Here is a 14,975-nt window from a genome sequence, read left to right as displayed (position 1 = left end):
AGACATTAAATGTCATTATCTTGGAAATTAAAATTTGCTTTTACATTTTGATACTCTAGAACATTACAGACAAACAAATAATGCTGATGGTAACTCTGTCAGTTTGCTAACAGGTCCATAACAAACTACCACAGACAAGAGTGGCTTAAACAACAGAAATTTATTTCCTCACAATTCTGGAGATTGGAACGCAAGACTCAAGGTGTTGGTAGATTTGGTTTCTTTCTGAGACCTCTCTTTGTGGCTTGCAGATGGCTGACTGCTCACTGTGTCCTCAAGCCTTTTACCTGTGTACGTGTATGCTGATGTCCCCCTGTGGATCCTAATCTACTCTCATTATGAGGACTCCAGTCAGATTGAATTAGGACTCATCCTAAAGGCCTCTTTGTAACTTGATTGCCTTTTTAAATGCTCTATTTACAACTACAGTTACCTTCTGAGGTTCTTGGGGGTTAAGGCTTCAACCTATGAATTTTGGAGAAGGAATACAATTTGGCCCATAATAGTTGCTCAGTCTGATTTGCTGATTTTCAGACATTTATTTGTAATCTCTAAAAAATCTCTTGACTCCTAGAAGAACAGTTCCATGAGTATTAATCCATAAACCCTTCTAAGTACTTTTAGAGAATAACTTAATTGAAGTATTTGGTAAAGCATTGAACTCCTTATGTACCAATAAGGAAATTAGAATTTCCTCAGAGATCTACATCTATATGGAAGAACTGTTTCCAACTGGAAAGAATTTTTATTTGAAGTCATATGATTATATATTCCACTATATAAAAGTATAAGCATTGTTTTATTTCCTACAAAATATAATTAAAAATAATGTTTTTTGATTTCACACTAGGTTAGAAAGGAAAAAATATAATAGTTTAGATTTAAATAAATGAACCTTATATATGGTGTATATACATCATATTTGCCTTACTTCTTTTCTTTTTTTAATGTTTATTTCTGAGAGAGAGAGAGAGACAGACAGACAGAGCATGAGCAGGGTAGGGGCAGCGAAAGAGGAAGACACAGAATCCGAAGCAAGCTCCAGGCTCTGAGCTGTCAGCACAGAGCCCGAGGCAGGGCTCGAACTCACGAACTGTGATATCATCACCTGAGCTGTGATATCATCACCTCAACTAACGGAGCCACCCAGGTGCCCGATTGCCTTACTTCTTTTAACACTCAGCTGATAGAGGCTATTATTATGTCTATCTTACAGATACAAGAGTTGAAGACCATATTGGCCAAGTTTTCCAAGGTCCAGTGGTAACCTCTTTGCATGTAGGCCAAGGAATCTTTTTATAATATCTAAGTTTTAATTCAAATACATATTTCCATAAGATAATGCCTCTGGTCTCTAGCCAGAAGGCTGTATACTCATCATTTGCTCACTGTTACTATTCTCTCAAACCGAAAATATATATATTCACTTATGCCAGAGACAGTATTGCCATGGTGAAGATAGAGAAATAAGATAGAAAGCGTCCCTTTCTTTGTATAGCTTAAAATCTAGCAGTGAGTTACATAATTTTAGAGACCCAATACATATAGCCAGTAAACTATATTGCAACAAAGTAACTATATTATCTTCTCATAATTGAATTTAAATTATATTCTGGCTTCTAGTTTATTACTGGAAATATTTTCTCTGGGGATTCATCTAAATTCTTGAGATGGCTTGATGGGTCCATCCAGACTTGGTGGTCAACGTAATTGATGTGGTGGTGGTGGTGAGGCATTCATGCCTGCCATTTCCTGGAACATCCTCACTACTTTCCTCCCCAGTTCCATTCTTTGTGTATTTCTGCTATATTCTGCTCCTACCGGCTTTTGCTGCAACAGTTCTCTATGGAGTATCTATGCTGCTCTGAGTCATAAGAAACCTGTCTTCAGCAATCTAAGGCTGCAGGGACATCTGAAGTTGTTTCAGGGTTGAATACCTAGAAATATCAGGACTGCTTCCATGCTCCTACAACATGATGTGCAGTGAGATACTTTAGGATTTGGTCAATTTCCTGACTTTATCTAGAGACCTCGCCAGTTCCCTGAGCTCCTAAATTTCCTAAGCTCTTAAATTTCCCAAACTTATGTGCTCTTCCAATTGCCTGCTCTCCCTACCTACCCTCACTCTGGGACCCAACAAGATCTGAGCTCTCTTGTTACTGCTCTGATTCTCTCCTTCCTTTCTCTAGTCTGGATGAACTTTACATAGTCATGGGCAATTGCATGGGATGTAGTGACGCTTGCTCTAACTCATTATATCCTTTCCAGGTGGGAAACTGTCTTTGTTAGTATGTTAAAATATCACCCCGTAATAAAACTAACCATGGAACTTTAAGAAATGTGTCTTATACAGCACAGCTGACCTGGATGAGAGGTTTCGGAGAGTTTCCAAGAAGATTCAGAGAAATTGAATTTAGGACATAGCTCTAAAAGATAAATAGGAATTAACTGGGTGGAAGTCTTGCCTGTGTGAGAGGTTGTTCTAAAAGCCAGGAGGTGATTGGTGACTTTGGTGACTGGAGGGCAAAAGGCAGTGGGAAATTGTTTACGGAAGGCAAGGGCCATATCATGTAGGACACTAACGGGTATATTATGGATATTTGGTCTTGGCCCTGACGGTATTGAAAAGTGTTAATGGTTTTAATTAGGGAAAGGAGTAACCAGATGGGATTTTCTAAATGATTCTTAAAGAAGAATGAATTACAGGGGGTCCAAAGCAGGTGCTGAGAAGCCAGAGAGCATTTATAAAAACTAGTTCCTTTCTAACAACAGCAGTAATAATAATGCTGTGGATAGATGAGATCTGAGTGTTTTCCAGCTGCCAAACATTTTTTATGTACCTTTATGTATTTATGTACCTGTATGTATCGTCCCAGTGATTCTTCACAAAAAGATGAGCCTCTTTTTAAAGGTGAGGAAAATAAAAGAGCATTTCAATAATTCAAACTCAGGCAATCTGCAGCCGGAGATCAGAGGCACAGCAAACACACTTTTTTTGTTTCAGGTAAAAAAAAAAAATGCATTGCAAAAATATCTTTATTTTCTCACACTCTAATTAATAGCAGACGTGCAGGACAGCTATAAAGAATTAAAAAGAGAAGTATAGAGAACATAATTTTTCTTTATGTAACTAATACCACATCTAGAATGTAAACCTAATTAGACCTAATGGAAGGTTAACTTGTAACTTGGCAAGTTTTACTTTTTGCTAACTTATATACTTGAAAACATCACAATTTTATATCCAGATTAGAAATATGGAATATTTTCTCGTTACTATTTCACTTAAATTACTAAATTTTAGGATTCTGCATATTTACTTACTAATTCGATTAATTTCTTATGTTTTGAGTATCCTACTGTATACAATATTAAAAAATAATTGTATTTCACATGTTATGTTGCACATTAATCTCTCTGAAAATGAATCATTTACTTAGAACAAAATCGCTTTATAGCACTATATTATTCATTAGTTCCAGTCTCATTCAGTACAGGTTAAAGGTGTAGCTTTCTTCCAAGTTCAAATAAATAGAATACAGGAGGAAGTCTAACATTTTTGAGTAAAATGATTCTTCACCATAAATGCCTCATATCATAACATATTTAAAAGTACCAGAATATACCATTTTACCACTTTAACTACAATCCATAAACACAGGATGTGGAATCTCAGAGGTGTTCTTGCTTAATATCAACAATTGAAAAGTGAACCACAACATCTGTTGTTTGTGAATTTTCTCCCCATGATGTCTATTTCAGTTTCAAATCCAGTTGTGTGGGAGCTGAAAATTTCCCTTTAAGATGTAGCCTGTTTTCTCCCTTTCATTTTGGGCTGAGTGATGCTATGAATTTGTATTTGACTATAAGAAACTAGTGGAAGGATGCTAACATCTTCACGGAGAGAAGTTAAAGATAGAGTTTAGTAAAACCCTATCCTAAGAGCCGAGAGTTTTACAATTGATTTAATAGTTCTATGAGCAATCCAAGTCTATAGCATAGAAACTCAACTTCTGGAAATGTTCCTAATTCAATTTTTACACACATACGCACACCCTATCAGATTTTTTTGTCTTTAAAAATATATAAAAAAGAACATAAAATAGCACACACACAACTAAGGAATGGAAACATTCTGACATTGTTGCATCAGATCATTTTACATTTTGTGATAAATAAATCAGTACAAATGGTATTGTAATCCTCCGTGTTTCCCCTCTATTCTTATGCCCAGGAAACAATAATTATAATTAAGTTTGAGGCTAATCATATTTTCATAGTTTATTTCATATACATATCATAAATATCTACACATATGTATAATATTTTTAATTGAGACAAAATTATTTCAAAACTATACAAAATTCTCTGCACTTTGCTTTGTTGACTTAATGTTATATCTGAGACCAATCAAAATATGATATATAGAGTTCTGTTTTATACATTTTGACAGCTGCATAATATTCTACTGCTCGAATATGCTACCAGGCATTATTCCATTTCTCTTCCAATAGATGTTGAGTTACGATGTTTCAATAAAGCACTTTCCAGATGTCTTTTTGCATCTATATTATAAATAACATTTATAACACGTCCTTCTGACATACCCAGAAGTATAAATTTTAAGTCATAACCTATACACATTTTCAAAAAAAATACATAACAGTAAATTTTTCCCCAGAGTAATTGTGGCAATTCTGCCAGGTTTCCTTTTCTTTATTTGTCAATATCTTGCTATTTTTCTTGATATTGCATTGTCCAGTTTTGTCAATTGAGCTTTCTTTACATATATGAATCTGAAAATATCCAAAAAGGAGGTAATGGAGAGTGCGTTTAATTTTGTAGTAAACAATTATATATTCATCTCTGTCTACACTCACTCACTGGGTATACTCATCCAGTTGAACCATTTTAATAGAATCAATATGCTATGTGACCCCCAAATTTATACCTCAACTCTAGGTTTCCACATTAATTCCAGATTTGTAAAAACAGGTGCTACCAGAGCACTCAACGTGAATGTCTAGTCGCCATTTCAATCTTAACTTGTCCAAGTCAGTTTCAGACATTTTCTCCCCAAAATCACTTATATTTTTTAATGTTTATTTATTTTTGAGAGAGAGACAGACAGAGCATGAACTGGGGAGGGGCAGAGAGAGAGGGAGACACAACATCTGAAGCAGGCTCCAGGCTCTGAGCTGTCAGCACAGAGCCTGGCATCCTGACTTGAGCTGAAGCGGGACACTTAACCCATGGAGCCACCCAGGCACCCCTTCCCCAAACCCACTTCTTTAACAATCTTCTCCATTACAGTCCACGAGAACTCCAAACTTCTAAACTTATCTCCTGACATCCCTGAATCTTTTATATTCCACATGAAATTAATCATCACACCTTGTCAGCTCTACTTTCAAAATACTGTGGATATCATATTCAGCCACTTTTTAATATCTCCGCCATTAACACTGTTCTCATCCACTGTTGAAGAAACCATCATCTCTTCCCTGACAGTTGCGGTGGAGTCCTAACTTGTCTTGCTGCCTCCATCCTTGCCTGGTTAGTGTCCATTCTCAGAATAATAGTGGTCTGCCAAAACAGAATTCACATTTCGTCATTCATCTGGTCAAAATCCTCTCATTCATCCTAATTAAAATCCAAAGTCTTTGGGTGGTGTTCATGGTCTTACTTGATCTGGTCTCTGTTTCCTCTCAGACCTCTTCTGCTACAAATTCCTCCACCTTTGTTCATGCGGCTACAGCTACGGTACTCTCTTCACCAGAAAAATCCCATGCATGTGCCTTAGGCTGGAACACTCAACTGAGCTCCTTACTCAAAAACCACTTCAGAGATGCTTTTTAGCCCCTATATCTAAAATTTCAACAACCTCCCACACAACCAAAATATTGTATTCCCCTTCTCTGCACTATTTTCTTTTTCTCCTTAACACTTATCAATAGCTAGCATGCAATATATCTTACTGGCTTCTCAGCCCTTAGCGCAAGGCCTGCCACATGATAGGCACAGTCAATAAATATTCCTTTATTTCATGTAACATATGTTCCAGTGAATGTTACTGTCTTACTATAAGTTATAAACTTGCCAAATTGCACTTAAAATATATAAAAGAAGAATAACTTACCTATTAAAAATGTTGACTTACTTTGGAAATGAGTTTCTGTAGTGATTTCCTTACAATCTCTCGCCAGCATGATTTTTTAACACGATTGCCATTTACTTTAGTAAGTGTCAGAGGTTTTGTTACTTTTTTATCATCTTGTATTGTTACTAAAAGAAGATGGACGCATTCTCCTATTTGGATAGAGTGAAATGTTTTGTGTACTAAAGTAAATATTTAACTATGTAACTATTCATGTCTTTTTACAATGCTATTAGACAGTATCCAGCTATATCAAGTGTGTCTGCGATAGATTAGGCAAAGGATATCTTTCATGATGTAAACAAGACATATTAGTACAGTTCCTTTACATTCTGAAAAAGAATGCTTATTCACATACATTTTCCTTCGTATTTACATGATGCAAATTTGGCCAAAGAGTACTTTTCCCTTGCTAAAAATGTTACTTGAATATTTTGAAGTAGTATTGGATGCATCAAGTAAATTCAGAACACATTACCAAGAAATAGATGCAAGTTGAATTTATTTGGAAATGAAATCACTTAAAATACCTGCTGTGAGACAATCATTAGAGCATAGTAAGCTGTAGTCTTTGGTTCAGTTTTGCGCACAGTATCCAACTCATTATAAATGTACCGATATTTTCTTTAAGTCAATAGCACTTACTCGTCCCCATCATCCCTTGCCTTTAAAAAGAAGTGAACCGCAAACTTTTGATTATGATCTTGTAGCCATAGAAAACTTGGAAAATATAATCACAATTTAAAATTAACTCTTTGTCTTTAGGTTTTAAAAAAAATGCTTTGAATTGCATACCTTCTCTTAACCACAGGTGATATTTCATAAGTTTAAAGTACACTTTCAAAAAAAGGGTACTTTCAAATAATTTTCCATGCCTTCATTCAGCAGGTAACCCAAACCTTCATAATCCCCAAATGCTGCACTTCAAAGTTATGCTCAGGAAAAAAATATTGAAAAGAACAGCCTCTCTTTCCAGTTGATTTAAAACATCACTAGCTTATTTTCAGTACACATATGGAGTTACTTTTAAAAAGAAATCTTGGAATATTGCCAGGCTACATACAGGAAAGGCTTTTCTCCAGAGAGAGCTAAAATTCATTATCTGAGCTTTGGGACACCCATGTTCCTTCAAAATTTGGACACATCTTTGTTCCTCCATGATTAGTGATAGAAGTTTGACTTAAAACAAGAGACTGCTTACTCAGTGTGTAACTAGACTCTAAAGAATCCAAAAGATTATGTTATTTTGAATTGAAACTGATGTATAATTATACACTTAAATAAAATATTATTTACACGGTAACAGTTTTTAAATAAACTACAGAATATTTTTTAACTAAAATTATTGACAAAAATATAATACCAATTATGTGTTTGTCAGTAACATGAAGTTAAATTTTGGACCCTTTATCTTATTTCTCTCTTCAGTAAATGGCTGGTTTCTCTCATTTAAAACCATGTGAATATTGTTTTTTTTTTTGTAGGAGAAAAATCACTAAATCCAAGGAAGCTAAGGGCAATATAATTATTTCATAGTGTTGTTTGTGACCAATTCATGGTAATAAATATTTCAAACAATTCCATCTATTTTTGATGCATAAAGTAAATTTATAAAAGTGGAACATAGTGTTACAAATTAAAAAGAAAAAAGTAAAATCAACACTTTAATTTCAGTAACAATCTGAAACGTCCCATTGTAAAATATTATACAGTGATAATTATTCTCTCGCTCCCTTATGTATGGTTCCAATGCATGCAACACATTTTAGTTTCCTTTTTTATTTTTTATTTTAGGTGAAAGAGTAAAATCAAAATCCTCATAATTGATGATGAAGAGCCTCTAAATACAAACCAAATAATATATACTGATATTAAGCCAATTAGGTAGACACAGGGCATGATTTCTATAAGGTTTACAGTACCTTAGATGTGCAGGGCATCCATAAAATTGAACAGGTGCTAAGCAGAGCATTAGCTTTAAAATATCAATCCTACACATAAGAAAGAATAAGTGTATTTTGTTGTATGCAGAATAAGGAAGCAAATGGTTTTGTTTATCCCCATATTTATTTAGTCAGAGAGACAGGTGTAGAATTCCAGAAACTGCTTAAGTGAAGGAAGAGAAAATTTTGGCATGTTGGGAGTGTATTTTACGTGACACGTGAGCATTACATATCATAGGTGTTTTTAACCATTTTAATTTTGCTCACAAAGAAGGCCTGGCACTTTCTGTATCTGCATAATTTGATAACATCGGGTATTATGAACTTAATGAAGAATTATTTCAAATGAAACCAAAGCACACGTTCTATTGAAAAGAGTCATGGTAGAGCTGGAATAGGATTACTTCTGTAAAATGAATTAGAACACTATGAACTGCGATGTATCAGTGATAAGTCTCGCTTATTTCAGTCCTACCGCTATTGGAGAAATGGATCAGAGTCACTTGAGCATCACAAATCCTAGGCCATATTTTTATTTCCAGCCTTACCCTTTGTGCTGCTTCCAAGTATGCGGCTCCAGTTGATTTCAAAGGCAGTAGATGAGAGATAAAGAGGAGTCAGGATTGTTCTACCTCAGCAATTCATGATCCCTCTAAGGCCACTGATTTGGAAAGAATAGGGAGACCCTGGCATCTCAGCAGAATAGAACCAGCTACTCTTCTGTATGCTACTCCCATGAGGCAACCCAAGCATTTATCCAGTTTACCATAGCAAATGATTCTCTACGTCCAGAAAATTACAGCTCTCTTCCTCTCTTCACTCCAAGGAGCCATAAAACCTAAATTAAACATAACTGTCCAAAGAGTTATTTTCAGCTACGTGAACATTTCAACAAGGGAAATAAATGGAGCTATGTGATTTGAATAATTTTAAAATATTAAATAGAACGATATTTTGTTACAATTTACCATCACTTATTAATTTTTACATTGTGACTTAAATGTTTTACGGGTCTAGGGTAAAGCTATATAGTATATTGCTAAAACATGTGTGTTTCTGATTCTAAAATGGTTAAAGCTTTCTAAGTAATATTTCTTTCATGTTCTTTATACAGAAATCCCTCTTTTCCCTTTGAAGATATTCTTCATTTCCATTTAAACAGAGTATGTGTGTATATACATTTAAAGGACTCATCTAGCTCCAATAGTCTAACGATATGTTTTAGTGTCCAAAATATTTTTATAGTTGTGGTGAGACTTTCCTAAATGAATACTTACAGTTTTGAAAAACAAATTAATTAAGGTATCACTTTCTTCAAAAGCAGTGACTAAAGGCTATTGAAAGGAGTCAATTAGAATAGGACACTTCAGATATATGTACAAAAATAACTCACATTTATTGAAAACTTAGCATGTTCAGTCACTATACTGTTATTATATGCATCATCCACTTAATTGTTGCAAACCTGTGAGGTCAGCATTATTTTCCCTATTTTACAGATACTGAATGAAAGGATTACAGAAGGTAAATAAATTACTCCAGATTATAGATGGGGCAAAACTGGAGCTTGGACTCAGATCTGAATTGAGAATTCTGCTTTTGACTGCTTTATCATTTCTCTGTTCTGGTGGTATCATATTTTGAACTGGAAAAATTTTAAGGTATGATTTATAGGTAGAGAGGATGTGTTTTAGGACTGTAGTTGTTCAACAAATGTTCATTTCATTGGATTTATAAAATATATTTTATTCTGAAATTATTAGGTCTCTTTTGTGTGTCAGCCCTGTGTTGAGTGCAAACAAAGACAACTAGCATGTGATCGTGGTCCTAGCAGAGTGAACCCTCTAAAGCAGAAGTCAGCAAACTTTTTCTGTAAAGGTCCAGATGGTAAATATTTTAAGCTTTTGGGGTCATACAGCCACTCAAAAGTAATTGACTCTGTCATTTTTAGCATGAAATTTGCCACAGAAAATCTATAAGTAAATGAGCATGGCTATGCTCTAATAAATCTTTATTAAGGAGTCTGAAATTTGAATTTCATATCATTTTCAGGTGTCAATAAATATTCTTTTTCTCATCTTTTTCAACAATTTAAAAATGTGAGAATCTATCTTTGCTCCCAAGTCACACAGATATTGGACTGGATTTGACCGGTGAACCAAGGTTGACCAATTACTGTTGCTGCTTTGTGGATATAAAAGCCACTAGCCACATGTTATTGAGTACTTAATTAAGGCTATTGAGTACTTAAATTTAGCTAGAACAAATCGAGATGTGCTGTAAATGTAAAATACACACCAGATTTTAAAGACCATATTAAAATTTTTAAAGGTCTCATTTATAATTTTATATTGATTATATTTTGAAATAAGATTTAAAATTAATAAAATATGTCATTAAAATTAGGTTCACCTCCTCCTTTTTTTGCCTTTTATTAACATAAGTCCTAGAAAATTTAAAATTACACATGTACATCATATTTTATTTCTACAATGATGCTTCAGAGGTAGCATTATTTGAAGGTCAACAGATACTTACTATATATTTGTGACAATGTAATGATTTATTAGGTATTGAACTGGGATAAAAAGGTCATTAGAGAAAAATGGTTAAGATTTGATCAAGTGTTGAAAGTAGAATAAATATTTTCTATATAGAAAAAGAACCGAGGCCTTTAAGACACAGATATGTTTGTTCTCAGTGTGTGTGTCTGTGGAACTGAAAGTCCTTTTTGCTAGAAAATAACATGTAATAGGAAAAGTGGTGAAAGATGATGCTCTACCAATTAACCAGGATCAGGTTACAAACAACTTTGTTTTCCATGCTAAGGATCTTAAATTTTATCTGAAAAAGGAAGTCAATCACAAGCAATAGGTAGGGGTGGACACTGGAGATCTTCAGGAAATGTGGTAGGTCAGATGGTTGGAGGGAAATAGAGATAAGTCTCGTGTTGGTAGCTTAGACCATGAGGTGAACTGCAATGTCACCTGAAGACAAATGAAATGCAGCACTAGAAAATTACATCTCCTTTGTAGGCTATTTACTTGCATACTTGTCCTGTGGTGGGTGGTGCATGGGTAAGCTGAGACAGTGGGGAAAAGTTCAAGTTGAGACCACAGAAAGTTAGCAACCGGATAGTTACCGTTTTTCTGATATATCGACATTTCAGCTTAAAAGTCAAGGGGGGTCATAGACTGACAGATATGGAAAACTGCAAAATAACTTACAAATTGGGGGTCAACCACTTCACAGATACTTGAATGCCTTGACAAGCATGCATGCCAAATAAGCATCCTTATTAAGACTGAACATTTTCAGGAAGTCTATCACCTCTTTGAAAGAAAGGCATTTATGGCAATTAGAAAGTCATTCTTTAGGATTAAAATTAAAATCATGAACCATTTAGTCTCCTTTCACAAGTAATACCACCACCACGTTTAATTTCAAGAATCCCAATTAGCCATTATATTTTCCAGTGATTGTTCTATCGTGTGAATGAGGTAATTCTTTGATTATTAGATGCCTCCAAGGACACAATTCCTTATTGGAACAGTGATCAAAAAGCATAAAGTTATGTAAGTAAATTTTTCATTATAGAAAGCAAGTCAGAGTGCTCATGTTTTCAAACGCCAATGGCGCATCTCTGCCGGAGACACTCTGCAAGCGTCTCCAGCCAACAAATATTTTTCTTCTTCATCTGCAAAACATGATGTTTCTTTCCCTTTTATTGCATTGTTTAATGACATAACCACGTCCATTTGGCACATCAAGTTGAAAGAAGCCTGTGTCATGTGTGTAATTTTGCTTGGCTAACAAAGTAACAGAAACGAAATACCGTGCTTTCAAATCTTTTTCAATTTCTTTCCTTATGACTTTTTTTTTGCAAACATTTTCTTATTTTCTAATTGTTTTCATAGTCTTCATTGTCTCCCCGCACAGATCTGATTTTCCAGTCTTCCGTAGTGTAAACCTTCTGGTTGTTCGTCATGTGGTATTCAGGGGAGGTTTTCCAATACATACTCTTCAGATCCAATGGTTTCTGGAGAGGGCAGTGCTTTCCAAAGCAGGGAATTGCAGAGAGAGGGAGGGAGATCCACCTTCCAAGCTTATCAACTCTACTTCAAAGAGTACAATTCGTGTTATTTTCTTTTTTGGCCACATAAGTAAGATTTTCTTTGATTAAAATAGTTCCACTGTTCTAGAAACTTGGCCAAATATTTCAGTCTGGCTTCAAAATATTTACCAATTTCATTTCCCTCTTCTTTCACACCTTTTGCAATGAAGTTGTAACAGATGGTAAAATGGGAGATCTGTGGAGAAAAAAAATATAAAAGATTTGAAATGCAGAATTTACTATGGGGACAATTATGAGTTTTGCAACTCCACACCCATTGGCCAGATGAAGAAAATAAAGAAAGGTTATGGTTGAGAGAGAGAGTTGTAAAGCTGCACCTTGGAAGTGTAATGAACAATGCTATTCCCCTTTCCAAAAGAGAGAGGGCTGAGGGGTACTACAACCTTACCTTATGCCTTATGAGGCGGTACCCACAGGACTGTGGAAAGCATCTGATATGCACCTCTAAACCTAGGTGAGACCAGGGAGAGTAGACTGATGTCTGAGTCATCCCTAAGAAAATAGCAGGAGAGCATTGGTGACAGTAACAGGTCTTTGCCCTGCCCTTGTATCCTACCGTGGAAAAAACTTGGTCCACAAAGAGATTGCATGGTAAACCAGGAGTAAGACTGGGTTAGAGGAAAGAGTGTTGCAGTTACTGAAGATGGACTCTGAATTTCCCCAAAGCCCCTCATAAAGAAAAAAAAAAGTCACCTCAACCAACCCCAGGCTCAGGGAGTGAGAAGCCACCCAAAAATAAAAACTTCTGTTCCATCCCCAGCCTCCTCTGCCTCCTCCCATTTCAACTCTACAGTGAGAACCAGAGGAAGTGAATGAGGAGAGTAGACGGTGAATATCTCACTTCTTCCAGAAAAACACTTCCAGTTATAGAGCTTATTGTGGTTTAGAGAGGAGAATAAGTATTCAGTTTGATTTAGTAAAATGTTGAATAATATACTGGGCTAGATGCATTCCAATTACTGAATCGAAGCTCTAAGCTGGAACTTAAAACCATTTTAGGACTTTTACTAAAGAGTTAACAGCAATACCATAGGAACTCTTTATTTGAACACAGCCTATAAGCTATGGGTTTAACCAGCATTTATTTAGTTTGTTTCAGTCACACACATGCACACTCACATGCACACACATTCATACAACATTCACCTTTTAGAAAATATAGTATGCATTTCTATATTTTCTATAACTACTTTTTGTATATACTGTTTACTGACTTCAAATAAGGCATCAAAGTGCTCCAAAAACCAGCTGTACCCCCACTTTCTACATAAAGGACCCCAGATTCCCAGAGAGGCTGTCTGTGTATCAGGATTCATCTGAAAGTCGGGATGTGTTTCTATCAAAGCCAATACCATAGTTAGAATTCTGAAAGGAATAGTGTATGTCGCCTCTCCTCCAGAAGCTCACAATTGAGTGGGATTTGTTTGTGAAATATAAAGAGGCTCAGGAGAGGAAAAAAATCCACTGTTCTAATTTTTTTATTTCCTTATTTCCCAAACAGTGAATAGCAAAACCTGCCTACAAAAATAAAATGTGTACTAGGTTTAACTTCAGTTCATTGCAGTTTTTCTGATTGGAATAAACTTTTTCCTTCTCTCTCCTCTGGATGGGCCAAAAGCAAAAATGATGAGCTCAATTTCCCACAAAAGATGAGAGAAGGAAAAAAAAAATTAAGGCATTTCAAATAAAGCTAATAAATCCCAATTAATATTCCACTTCTTGAACAATCAGATATTCTTTAGCTATAAATAATATAGAGCATGATTACAATAGCAATCATAATAATAATCGTAACAATTTAAACTTTTATAAAAACCCTTTTTCAAAGATTTAAGCTACTTTCGTATGCAATGATAAGCAAAATTTAAATCTGAAAGCACTGTGACATGATCCTTCATTTTGATTACTTATACTTCTTAAATCTTCGTTTCCTTTTTAAATTTTTCCTACTCGTGATATTTTTGGGTTTTTTTTTATGCATTTATACAATTTTAATCTCGTTGTTTTAGAAACTCCTATGAAGGCCTGCTTTCAAAGTTGAGAATAACAGTTCTCTGTCCAATATAATTACACATGTTTATTAGGTCATTTTTTTTCTAAACCAATGTTAGCAAAAACAAAAATTTGTTCACACTGGAATATCATGAAGTTAAAGAAGACATTCCTGTATCAGTTTATTTTAGGATTTGTAGTTTAAAATATGCCAGACTCTTTTGCCTTTGCTGGGGCTGTTGAGGATTTGTGTGTTTTTTGGTTTTTATTTTGTTTTGTTTTAAGTCACAGTGATGTTGTTAAGCAGATTAGTGTAAAGTCCAGGCTTGCTCCTATTACAAGGAGGAATCCTTTCAGGTGCCACAATAGGTTGTAACACTCTGAGCAATGCAATAATCTGAGATGCCTAACAAATCACCCATCAGCAGGGAAATACAAATCAAAACTATGATGAGATACCACTCACACCTGTCGGAATGACTAAAACAAACAACACAAGAAACAACAGATCTTGGTGAAGATGTGGAGAAAGAGGAACCCTCTTCCACTGTTGGTGGGAACGCAAACAGGTGCAGCCACTCTGACAACAGTGTGGAAGTTCCTCAGAAAACTAAAACTAAAACTACTCTACAATCCAGCAATTGCACTACTGGGTATTTACTCAAAGGCCACAAGAATACAGATTTGAATGTTTATAGCAACATTAGCATAAATAGCCAAACTACAGAGAGAGCCCAAATATCCACTG

At 35.1% G+C, this 14,975-nt stretch overlaps 1 long non-coding RNA gene across 1 annotated transcript in view; it reads right to left on the bottom strand.

Moving 5' to 3' along the window:
- Positions 1-6,642: 6,642 nt before the first annotated feature.
- LOC122495509 overlaps positions 6,643-14,975 on the bottom strand; it is a 60,019-nt gene continuing 51,686 nt past the window's right edge. The window contains exon 2 of the long non-coding RNA XR_006300482.1: positions 6,643-12,410. This is a non-coding gene — a long non-coding RNA (uncharacterized LOC122495509). The remainder of the gene's footprint in view (positions 12,411-14,975) is intronic.

Source organism: Prionailurus bengalensis, chromosome F2 (assembly GCF_016509475.1).
Source record: "Prionailurus bengalensis isolate Pbe53 chromosome F2, Fcat_Pben_1.1_paternal_pri, whole genome shotgun sequence".
NCBI classification, from domain to species: domain Eukaryota; kingdom Metazoa; phylum Chordata; class Mammalia; order Carnivora; family Felidae; genus Prionailurus; species Prionailurus bengalensis.
The sequence above is the reverse complement of the archived record's forward strand: the minus strand, read 5'-3'. Positions and strand labels throughout refer to the sequence as shown.